This window comes from Jaculus jaculus, chromosome 15 (assembly GCF_020740685.1).
Source record: "Jaculus jaculus isolate mJacJac1 chromosome 15, mJacJac1.mat.Y.cur, whole genome shotgun sequence".
Taxonomy (NCBI): Eukaryota; Metazoa; Chordata; class Mammalia; order Rodentia; family Dipodidae; genus Jaculus; species Jaculus jaculus.
Genome location: NC_059116.1, coordinates 15,919,633 through 15,930,665, shown reverse-complemented (window position 1 = coordinate 15,930,665; position 11,033 = coordinate 15,919,633). Strand labels below are relative to the sequence as shown.

Genomic DNA, 11,033 nt, shown 5'->3' with positions numbered 1-11,033 from the left:
CTGAGCAGATTTCAGAGACACTTTCCATGTGTATGCAGGAGCCTTGAGTGTCCAGAGAGCCCTTGAGCTGGAGAGAAAGGGAGATAGACGGTAGACACACCATGCAGTCACTTACAACAGGCTGCGAGGGTAGGAGCCACGGGGCAATCAGCTTGTATTTCCCAAGCCAAAATGTCCAAATGAGGGTATCATTTTGTCCATGAAGGAATAAAATGCCATGATTGAAAACATGACCCAAGATGTAAAGTAATACAGCAGCTGCTGTAATATATAGAGAGTGAGGAACCGAGAAACAGTGAGCCAGGCTGTGTGGACAGCGCTGTCAACTTTGGAAGACAACTCTGTGTAAACTTGTCTACTGGGCAGCAGCAGGAGATTCTGACTCTGGACAATAGCCTCCTAATATTACAATGTGAAATGATTGCTTAATGCCTTAACAATTTCATTTTTTTTTTTTTTGAGGTAGGGTCTCACTTTAGCCCAGGCTGACCTGGAATTCACTATGGAGTCTCAGGGTGGCTTTGAACTCACGGCGAGCCTCCTACCTCTGCCTCCCGAGTGCTGGGATTAAAGGCGTGAGCCACCATGCCTGGCCCTTGACAATTTCTTGATCTAAACCTAAACAAAGTCAGTAGTCTTTATTTAAGCTTTAATTCATTGAATGGAGCATGGGGCTAAAATAAAGTAGGTAAACATAATTTAAACATAATTTGCTAACTACTACAAGGCAGAAGTTAGGACCTCATGGGACAAAGCTTCCACAACAGAGGTGACAGCAGAGCTTCCCGCATATGGAAACAGCTACACACTTAAGATAATGCTGCTGAGGAATGTATGGGTAAAGATTCTGCACTTACATAAACAGGTTCATGCCCAAGGAATCTAGGTATATAGACACAAGAAAATAAATATCCTGGTGTTTGTAAGTGGATCTCATGCGTATACCCTAGGCTGGCCTTGAATCCCTGCTCTTCCTGTATCCATTTCCCAAACGTGGAAATTACAGGTTTGTATTATCACAACCTTCAAGAGAGCACATACATACCTAAGTAGACACATCCCCTGCCCAGTCTCATTTGAGAGTCAAATAGCACTGTTTTTATTGTTGACTGTGCAATGACAACGTTTTAAGCAATTAATACAATGTAAACATTGTAAGAATGCATTCAAAGGATTGTGTAGAACTTCCATTAAAATATTGAGTATTGGCTGCAGAAAGTTTCTCACAACCCTGCGTGCTGCTTTGAAAAGCTTAAAGGTCTGTCCAGCCATTCTACTCCTACAGGGCTCCTGGCTTCTTCTGAGATTGATTTTACCAATGGTTTCTTTGCTGTTGGTTGTCAAGGTAAATGCTTTTACTGCATGCTTAACAAGTAGTACTATATGAGATTTCATATATCTATCTGCTGTAAGTAAACCAACTCTCTCTTGATTAGCCACTTAGGTTTCAGATTTAATTGACTTTCCAAAATGAGTCAAGGAAATAAAATTGAATCTCATCCAAAGCAGGGAGAGAATTGAGGAATGAACATAATTCACATGTTGAAACATTTCCAAAAGGTTCAAGTAATTGGAATTATTTTGGTGCAAGTATACTTCTGAGAGGTTGTTCCTACCTCCAAGTTATTGACATGGAGGAGTTAATGACCCTTCAAAACAGTAAACAAATCACTACTTTTCTTAGGGGGAGGCTCTGGTCTGTTAAACATGATACAAATGGAAATGGTTGTTTCTCATTTTGTGTCGAGCAAATGTATTATGTGCCACTGCTAATAGGAAAGACACTAGGCACTTTCCTAAACAGCAATTCTCTTCTGGTGAAATAATGATTAATGTTCTTTCCTAGAATGGAAATAGGAATTGCTCACTTACAATCCATTCAATCTACTATTATTAATTATGTAGAGAATTGCATGATTTAATGACACTTAGAATAGCCTTGCAGGGAACATTGTCATTCAGTAATATGGTGACAATTAGCTAAGAAATGTACTGTATATACATACATACATATATAATATGTATGTGTGTGTGTGTATTATCTATGTGTCTAGATATTTATTTCTTATACATTAGCATCATGAATTAAAATTTTTATTAGTCATTCATGAACACTATGAATGTCCACTTTCAAGAATAGGAGACATTCTGTCCACAAAGTGAAGTATTGTAATTAGAATGATTTCATGGCAAATATAAAATAACTAAAAGTATGAGAAATGAGTCAAACTGCTTTAAAGCACAAAATTAATTACAGAATGGTAAGAAGTTAATAGTTTTCCATAAAATGAGATCTTTCTTAATTTTGAATTTCCATCGGGTTTGGATCTTTCTTACATCCTGTATTGACTCATTACTAAAATTAACTATGCTTTTTTTTTTTTTTTCCAAGGTAGGGTCTCGCTCTAGTCAAGGCTGACCTGGAATTCATTATGTAGTCTCAGATTGGCCTTAAACTTAAGGCAATACTCCTACCTCTGCTTCCTGAGTGCTGGGATTAAAGATATGTGCCACCACACCAAGCAATATTTCATACTATACAGTTTTTTGTAATTTTGAAGACAGAACCCAGCCTCTTGTGTGTGTGGGTGTGTATGTGTGGGTGTGTCTGTGTGTGTACATGTATGTGTACGTGCACATGGAAATAGGTATGTGAGAGGTTAACCCCAGGTGTCATTTCTCAGGAAGTATTCACCTTCTTGATTCTTTTGAGGTAGGTCATGCTCTAGCTCAGGCCAGGCGAACTTTTACTATGTAGTCTTAGGGTGGCCTTGAATTCACAGTGATCCTCCTATCTGTGCCTCCGAAAGTGGTGGGATTAAAGGTGTGTCACCATGCCCGGCTTTAAAAAAATTATTTGATGGAGAGAGAGAGACAGACACACACACACACACACACACACACACACACACACACACACACACACACAGAATGGGCATGTCAGGGCCTCCAGCCACTGCAATGAACTCCAGACTCATGTGCCACCTTGTGCATCTGGCCACCGTGGGTCCTGGGGAATGGAACTGAGGTCTTTGGGCTTTGCAAGCAAACCTCCAGCCTTGCCTGAGATAATATGGACTAGACTGGCTTTCGAGAAAGGAACAGAAATCTTCCTGTCTGCCTCCCTAGCACTGGAATTACAAGAGTGACTGCCATGCCCGGGTTTTTTTTATATGAGGTCTAAAGATTAAATGTAGGCCTTCATGCTTGCTTTTTGAAAACATGGTTTTGGCTTGGAATAAGAATAATGCTTGTTTGGGATGGCTAAATGTTTAAAGATGCTTGCTTGCAAATCCTTGATGGCTTGGGTTCAATTCCCCAGTACCTATTAAAAACCAGAGGCACAAAGTGGCTCATACCTCTAGGGTTCCATTTGCATTGCTAGGAGGCCCTGGTGCATACATATTTCCTCTCTTGCTCTCTCCCCTTTCTCTTTCAAATAGATAATTTAAAAAAAATTTCTTCTTTTATAAGATGATTTGCAAAATCATCTCCCCTTGTTTTCTAGCTGTAACTCTATTTTAAATGCATGGCACAATTCACCAAGGAAACTGTGAATGAAGTTCATAGGAGGGAACAAGGTAAGTTAAGAATCACAAAAGCATCGATATAGTAACGTTCCCAATTATTTTGTGCACAGTGATAGAAGATTGGAAGCAATCTGTGTCTCTGGGCTAGGGGATAATAGTGTCAGCACTCTGGGTTGATCTGTACTTAGCCATTCTCTCCAGTTGAGGTGCTTCCAGCATGTTCACAACAAGACAAAGCTCTTAGAAGGAAAGCAGAGCCTGGTCTCATTGAGGAGTAAAAAGTGATCCTTTAAAAGGTTGTAATATTAAACAAGATGTACCATTAAACCATGTTTCCATGGATCTTTTACAGTCACTTGGGTGATTTTTAAACATGTTGCATAACATTGCTACGACTCCCTTTAGTAGGTATAAATAGTGATGACCCTTCTTTGCCCTCTCAGATTAGAACAAAGACCGAGTCTCCCCCCTCAAACAAAAAGAAAGTAGCAAAAACACTCTGATTTGTGGTTTCCTTTAAAAACTGGCTTCTCACATGTCTTGGTGTAGAAGTCTGTTGCCAGCCCTTTTCTGGAAGCCTGGCTTCACGGCCTGTCCTAGCAATCGTTTCTTAGCAACAACACCTACCTTTGTCTCGTTGCTGTGCACATGCGTTCATGAGTCTGTTAAACATTCCTTGCGCTTTATTCAACTGAAGATCATCCCTAAGCATATTGAATTCGAACAGTGGAAGTCCTGGTGAGCAGAACACAAATGTGATTTCCTTCCTTGCTATCTGGGTTCTGTTTGAGCCTTACCTTGGCTGGGCAGATACTCACACTCCACCTGTGTGTAGGGAAGGTAATAAGTACCAAGAGTTGATAGAAGAACAATGGTAATAATACCGTCACTGCTATTAAATTATTGCTGATTAAAAATTGTTATTTATTTATTTATTTTCTTCTGTAATAACAGAACAGAGACCTAAAAACATTAGGTAAATCATCCTGTGTCTTTTATAACTGGAAAATGTCCATCCTGATCAATGTTGGGGCAGCCAGGAGGGGTCTGGGAGTCTCTATCTATCACCTATCTATATATTTATCTATCTATTATCTATCTATCTATCTATCTATCTATCTATCTATCTATCTATCTATCTATCATCTATCTATCTACCTACCTACCTACCTATCTATCTATCATCTCTTTTTCTCTCCCTCTTTCATTTATTTATTATTTTCTTAGTTGACATACAGAGATTTAAGTTCATTTAGAACAAGTCTGGCATTTTCAACACAATTTGTTGGTGCTGCTTCACATCAGCTTCTCCTATCCCAAATCCTCCTCTACTGATCCCCTTCCTCCCCAGGATTTTTCCTTCTGTTTACATGTCACAAGGGTCATATCAATCAGTGTGTCACGTCCCATTTTTTCCTTCCCTCACTCATTCTAACTCAACTTTTTATACGCCCTTTTGGTCACAGTTCTATTGTAGGTTTTGTCCAAATTTGCCTCCATGGTTTGTGTGTGTGTGTGTGTGTGTGAAGCTAAGACCCTCATGGCAGAGAGGGCATGTGGTTTTGGTCTTTGTAAACTTGGTTCACTTCATCTAGTACAATCCTTTCCATTTTCCTGAAAATTGCATTACAATTTTCCCATACTGCTAAATGGAATTCCATTGTACATGAACCACATTTTCATTATCCACTAATCTAGTGATGGGCACTCAGGCTGTTTCTAATACTTAGCCATTGTCAGAGCCACAACAAACCCAGGAGAGGTAAGTATAGCAGGGTGGTACGAGAGTTTGCTAGCCCATTTGTTTATTTACTTTTTGCTGTTTAATTTTTGAAGTTCTTTGCAAACACTTGTTATTAGCTCCCTGTCTGAAGTATAGATGGTGAAGATTTTCTCATTCGGTTGGTTTTGCTGGTGGTTCCATTTGCTGTGTGGAAACTTTTGAATTTCACATGGTCTCATTTGTTGATTCTTGGGGCTATTTTCTGTGCTATTAACATTCTGTTCAGAAATTTCTTGTCTATGCATATAACCTGAAGCATGTTCCCTATTTTTTTTTTTTTTGGAGTGTAGCACTTTCTTTTTTAAAATTTATTTTTGTATGGACAACTTCCACCATTATAGACAATACCTCTAATTCCCTCCCTCTCCTCAACTCTCTCCTTTGCAACTCTACTCTTCGTCACTCCCTTCCCCCATCTCAAACAGTCTGTCCTTTGTTTTATATCATCATCTTTTATCATATTCTAATGGTCTTGTGTAGGTAATGTAAGGCATTGTGAGGTCATGGATATCCAGGGCATTTTGGGTCTGGAAGAGTGAATTGTAAGCAGTTTGATTCTTCCATCAGCTCTTACATTCTTTCTGCCACCTCTTCTGCAATGGATCCTGAGCCTTGGAAGGTGTGATGAAGATATTTCAGTGTTGAGCACTCCTCTGTCACTTCATCTCAGCACCATTTTAGGTTGTAGATGGTTTTAGATCCACTTTAAACTGATATTTGTATGGGGTGAGAGATGTGGATTGAAGTCTTTCTAAGTTTAATATTTGTACAGTGATAAGGAACATATAATTTGCCATGTCAGTCACTATAACAATGACATAATTAATCATAACATGTCTGAGTAAAATCAGACTTACATTAAGAAAAATGTTTGATAGATTCTTTTTAGTAAGCTTTCCCTCAGATCTAAACAGATAAGTAGAGCTGTTTATGAAGAGGCCCTCAGACATAAAATTGAGACACTGAAGCCAAAGACGTGTCTGATACGAGTGACAAACCCAAAATCATTTTTTCTATGTTAAGTTTCATTCTCCCAGTATAAAAATTTAATTAGATCAATCAATATGAAGTGTATTGTCTTTATTCCAGGAATACTATGTTGTTGTTTTTTTTTTTTTTTTTTTGCTTGTAATGTAACTTATATGAAATGAGCAGTTTCCAGCCATGTCAACTAAGTAACCCAAGGGGCTGCAGAGATGGCTTAGCGGCTAAAGCACTTGCCTGCAAAGTCAAAGGACCTCTGTTCAATTCCTCAGAACCCACGTAAGCCTGATGCACAAGGTGGTACATGTGTCTGGAGTTTGTTCGCAGTGGCAGGAAGCCCTGGTGTGCCCATTCTCTCTCTCTCCTTCTCTCTCTCTCTCTCTCTCTCTCTCATTCTGCCTCTTTCCCTCTCTCAAATAAATAAATCATAATAAAAATACATTTAAAAAAATGTAAGTAGCCCAAATCATGTTTACTGGGACATTTTCTTTCCTTGCTCATACAACACTCAGCTGTCCAACAAAGCAGTCCTCAGAAACAACTTGCAATAAAACTGGGAGACACAGCACAGCCTTGCATAAAGGAAGCTTGACCTTGACCTCACTCCTTCCAGGGACATCAGCACTGATGTCACCATTTTTCTGGTCCCATAGGCAAAAATGGTGTGTACATGATTACATTGATTTTATGATGACACTGAGTAAATTTTCTCAGAAATTTTTTTTTTAACCAAAAATAATGTTGACTATGTACTTATCAAAATATACGTGAGATAGAGTTTATCATCTTACAAAGTCTATACTTCTAGGCCTGAAATCTTTTTTTTTTTTTTCAATTATTTCAAGAGATTTTATTGCTGGAGTACACAAGATAAATTTATGCCACTAGAGCAGAGGCTGTGGATGACTCATATTTCCAGTTGGGAGGAAGCACCCGCTTGGTCTTATAGTAACAAGCCAATTGGTGAATTCGGCTCTCTACCAGAATCAGCCGGAACTTAACATGCGTATCCTTTCTGTTCCTCTCAAGATGCTTGCGAACAGCAACCGCTTTCTTGATTAGATGGCAGAGGTCCTCAGGAAGATCAGGAGCCAGTCATTTGGACTTCAAGATTCGCAAGATTTTATTGCCTGTCACAAAGCGCACGTGTGCAACACCATGTGAGTCCCTCAGGATCACACCTGAAAAGGGAGTACTGTAAGTTCCAACACAAACAAGCTCTAGCATGTGATGTCAAGGCTCAGAGAACAAGCCACTTTCTATTTCCTGTAAGATGGGGACCACACCAAAAAAAAAGCATCATGAAAGCATGAAAACTCGCTCAGACATCCAAGGAAGGTTTACCCAACACAGAGGAAAACCCTTCTGGTGGAAACTGCGAATGTTGGAAGACCATCATCACAGTGATAGGCCTGAAATCTTGATTTCAACTATACAAGGACATTTAATATTGTGGCGATTTTTCACATATTTTCCTGGTAGCCTCATCTTGTTTGAATACTTGGTCCCTAGCGACGGGCAATTGGAGGTGACACCTTGCTGGAAAAGATGTGTTGCTGGGGGTGGGCATTGATACGTTATAGCTCAGCTGCCACTTGCCAGAGCTCTCCTCCCTCTTGCCATTTCCTGCCAGCTGCTGTGGCAAGATGTGATGTCTAGCCTCTGTTCTACCATCCTTCTTCTGCCATGCTGGAGCTTCCACTTGAGACTCTAAGTCATAAAATAAAGCTTTCTTCCAATCATCTGCTTTTGGTCAGGTACTTTGTATTAGGAATGAGAAGGTAACTGTAATAAATGCCTTAGATATACAAAATATTCTTTTTATTTTATTTTTAAGAACATACTTTGTATGGATATATTATGTATTGGTATCATCTTTTTTTTTTTTTTTCTCTCCATGCCCCCATCCTGATGGGCGCGTACCTCACTGGGGTTGCTGATATTCCTCATGAGGTTGTGGGTTATATGTTATAGGAACAGCAGTCAGTTATTGGGGGGGAGGCAGTGACCCTGAGGATGATGTCCCAACCTGTAGCTCTTACAGTCTTTCTGCCCCCTCTTTGGCAAAATTCCCTGAGCTGCGATGGGTGTGTTTTAAGTCTACTTCAGTGATGAGCTCTTAGGAGCCTCAGGATCTCTGCTTTGGTAGGTGTTGAGTATCCTCAGCCTCATTCACCCTGGTGCTGACTGTCAGGCTCACCATGGAAGCATAACCCTCCCAATTCCTCTGTGGTTTCACCTGGGACTTGGCTGATATACTAGGGGTGGTTTATTTTCTTGGATCTTGCTACCTTCTGAAAGAGAAAAACAGATTCTTCAATGAAGAGTGAAGTCAGTATAGGTTAAGTACGACGAGAATTATTAATTTAGGGAGATTTTAATGAATGTCATCCCTCTTTTAGCCAGACAGTAGTGGGAGTTTGACATTAGAGAGCGTAATCTTTGTTTCTGTAGGATTTTGACCTTGTGCCCAGTTCCAGATGTGGGATCCTTTACACTGAGTGGACTTTTTAGCCAACCAGAAAGCCAGTGGTTACCCACCAGGGCTGTGAGCCACCACTGCACTTGTGTGTACTTCTTTTAAGGCTGGTAGCTTAGACCCTTGCTAGCTCGCACCATCTTTCGCCACTTTCCCCCAGTAGCTCATGTAGAGCTTTCCATAACTGGCTCACTTCCACATTCCAGCTGTGCTCTCCATGTTCTGTGTCCGCAGCATGTGGTTTCTTCAGCAGTAGGGTCTTACCTTTTACCTCATGTGCTTTGAAAGAAGCCGCTCTTGTTGTGGGGACCACTTAGTTCTCTCTAATCAACAGCTCAAAGTGGGTAGCACTGATTTCTGGTCCTTGGAATTATAGGTCAGAGACAAAAATCTTTTAAGGTTCAGCTTCATCCCACCTTCTCCAGGGCCCTTCTAATCAGATGCTCCCCTTACACTCCTGTTGAGAGTTAAGTCTTTTAGTCTACCTACAAAGAGAAAGTTTTCCATGGTACAAGTTCATTTTGGGTTTAGCTTTGTATTTGTTCACCCCAGCCTTCCTTTCTGCTCTGCCCAAATCCTTCCATCCGTATTGTCTGGGCCTCAGGTAACTTGATCTGAACCAGTTCAGGGACCACAGATGAGTCATGCACCCCGATACATTGCATTTACATGGATGCTGAGATCTGAATTCATTCACGTCTTTATAGTTGGTAAGTGTTTTACCCTCTGAGCTTTCTCTGAACCCTTGATTTGCTTACTTAAAGAAAATCTTAAAGGGAATTGAAAACTGAAAGTAGATAAAAGGAGTGTGTCTGTCTGATGATCTTTCTCCATTTTCCCCTCATAGACAGCACAATGCAGAGAAACTTGTGAGTAAATCGTGTGAGTTTGCGGAGGACAACACCAGAACTTTGCTTAGGGGCTTTGGAATGCTTTCCAGGGTGAAACAGCTGCTTATTTCTATTCCTGGTGTTTGTTGTTTTTATTTTGATTCACTTTGCTAAAATCACAGAGCAAGGTGTATTAGCCTTAAGCCTGGGAACTTATCATAACAGATGTAAAATACTTCAGTAATTTTCCCATGAAACAGCTACTGAAGACCAGCATGGTTTTCTAGTAAACCTGCCAGGATACATTAGGAACAAAGTATGCCCTGCAGATTCCTAAACACATTAACATGCTATATGGAATTACTGGATAGAAACCAATTATGGTTTGTAAATTTCCTGCCAAATATAATGGTTTCAGTTTTAGAATGTTTCATGTGAAGCCATTTTTTTGATGCTAATTAAATACGAGGGCTAATTGTATAGTAAGACCATATTTTTGCTTGAGATAATAAACCCATATTATGTGTTTAGACATACCAGGAGATTCTTCTGAATTATCTATGATCATTTCAAGGCAGCTTTAAAAAATAATACATGTTTCATAGAAAATGCTACACAGAATACACAGTGAATGGCTGATTAATGAACAAGAAAATGCCCATCAGTATTGAAGCATTTATTAAGATTAACATATCATCTGATCTTATCCAGAGTCAGTGGTCAAACATGGCAAAATCTTATTGTGGACAATATTTTTACAGTCCAGATTTAATATTTATATGATGGAATATGCTCTTTTTAGCTTCTCTGGTATTTCATGTTGATACATAATTACAAAAGGAATGAAAAAACTAGAGACTTCGGGGGGGATGTCACCAGAGTGTTGGGACTCTACTGTTATGTGGATGGATTTGAATACTTAAAATACACAGAACATCTGCTTGTCCTTGAGGGAGCCACCTAAACTCATCAAGCCTCAGGGTTCCTGTCTTAAACTAAGAATGACATTAATACTCAAGGTTGTCACTAGAAAGAAGGGGGGTAATTCAGGTAAATCACTCAGCATTGTGGCTGACACAAATTAAACAGTCTGTCAGGGTTAGATCTTATTTTTAGCTTTACTCATCTTGTTCCTTACAGAACTTTACTTGGGTGAAAAAAAAAATTGCCTTTGTGACAAATGTATTTTATCACAGAAGATGAAACTAAATTTCACTGAGTGTGAACACTTGTTTAACATACCATAAAAACTGAATACCTTTTTGAGATATAGCTAACTTTAAGGCACTTGCACAAAGGTCTTAGGTTCCTTTCTCAGTACCACATAAATAGAAATAGAATTTTTTTTTTGTTTGTGGTATTGGATTTTCCCTGAGTTTTATTGCACATTTCATCTGTTCCTATTTATTCATCTGGCATTTTACTCC

General features: G+C 39.5%; 1 non-coding gene across 1 annotated transcript; it reads right to left on the bottom strand.

The window, feature by feature from the left end:
- Positions 1-7,614: 7,614 nt before the first annotated feature.
- Positions 7,615-7,704, bottom strand: LOC123455246. The gene has a single exon (XR_006633783.1). It is a non-coding gene; the product is annotated as a small nucleolar RNA SNORD14 (small nucleolar RNA).
- Positions 7,705-11,033: the final 3,329 nt, after the last annotated feature.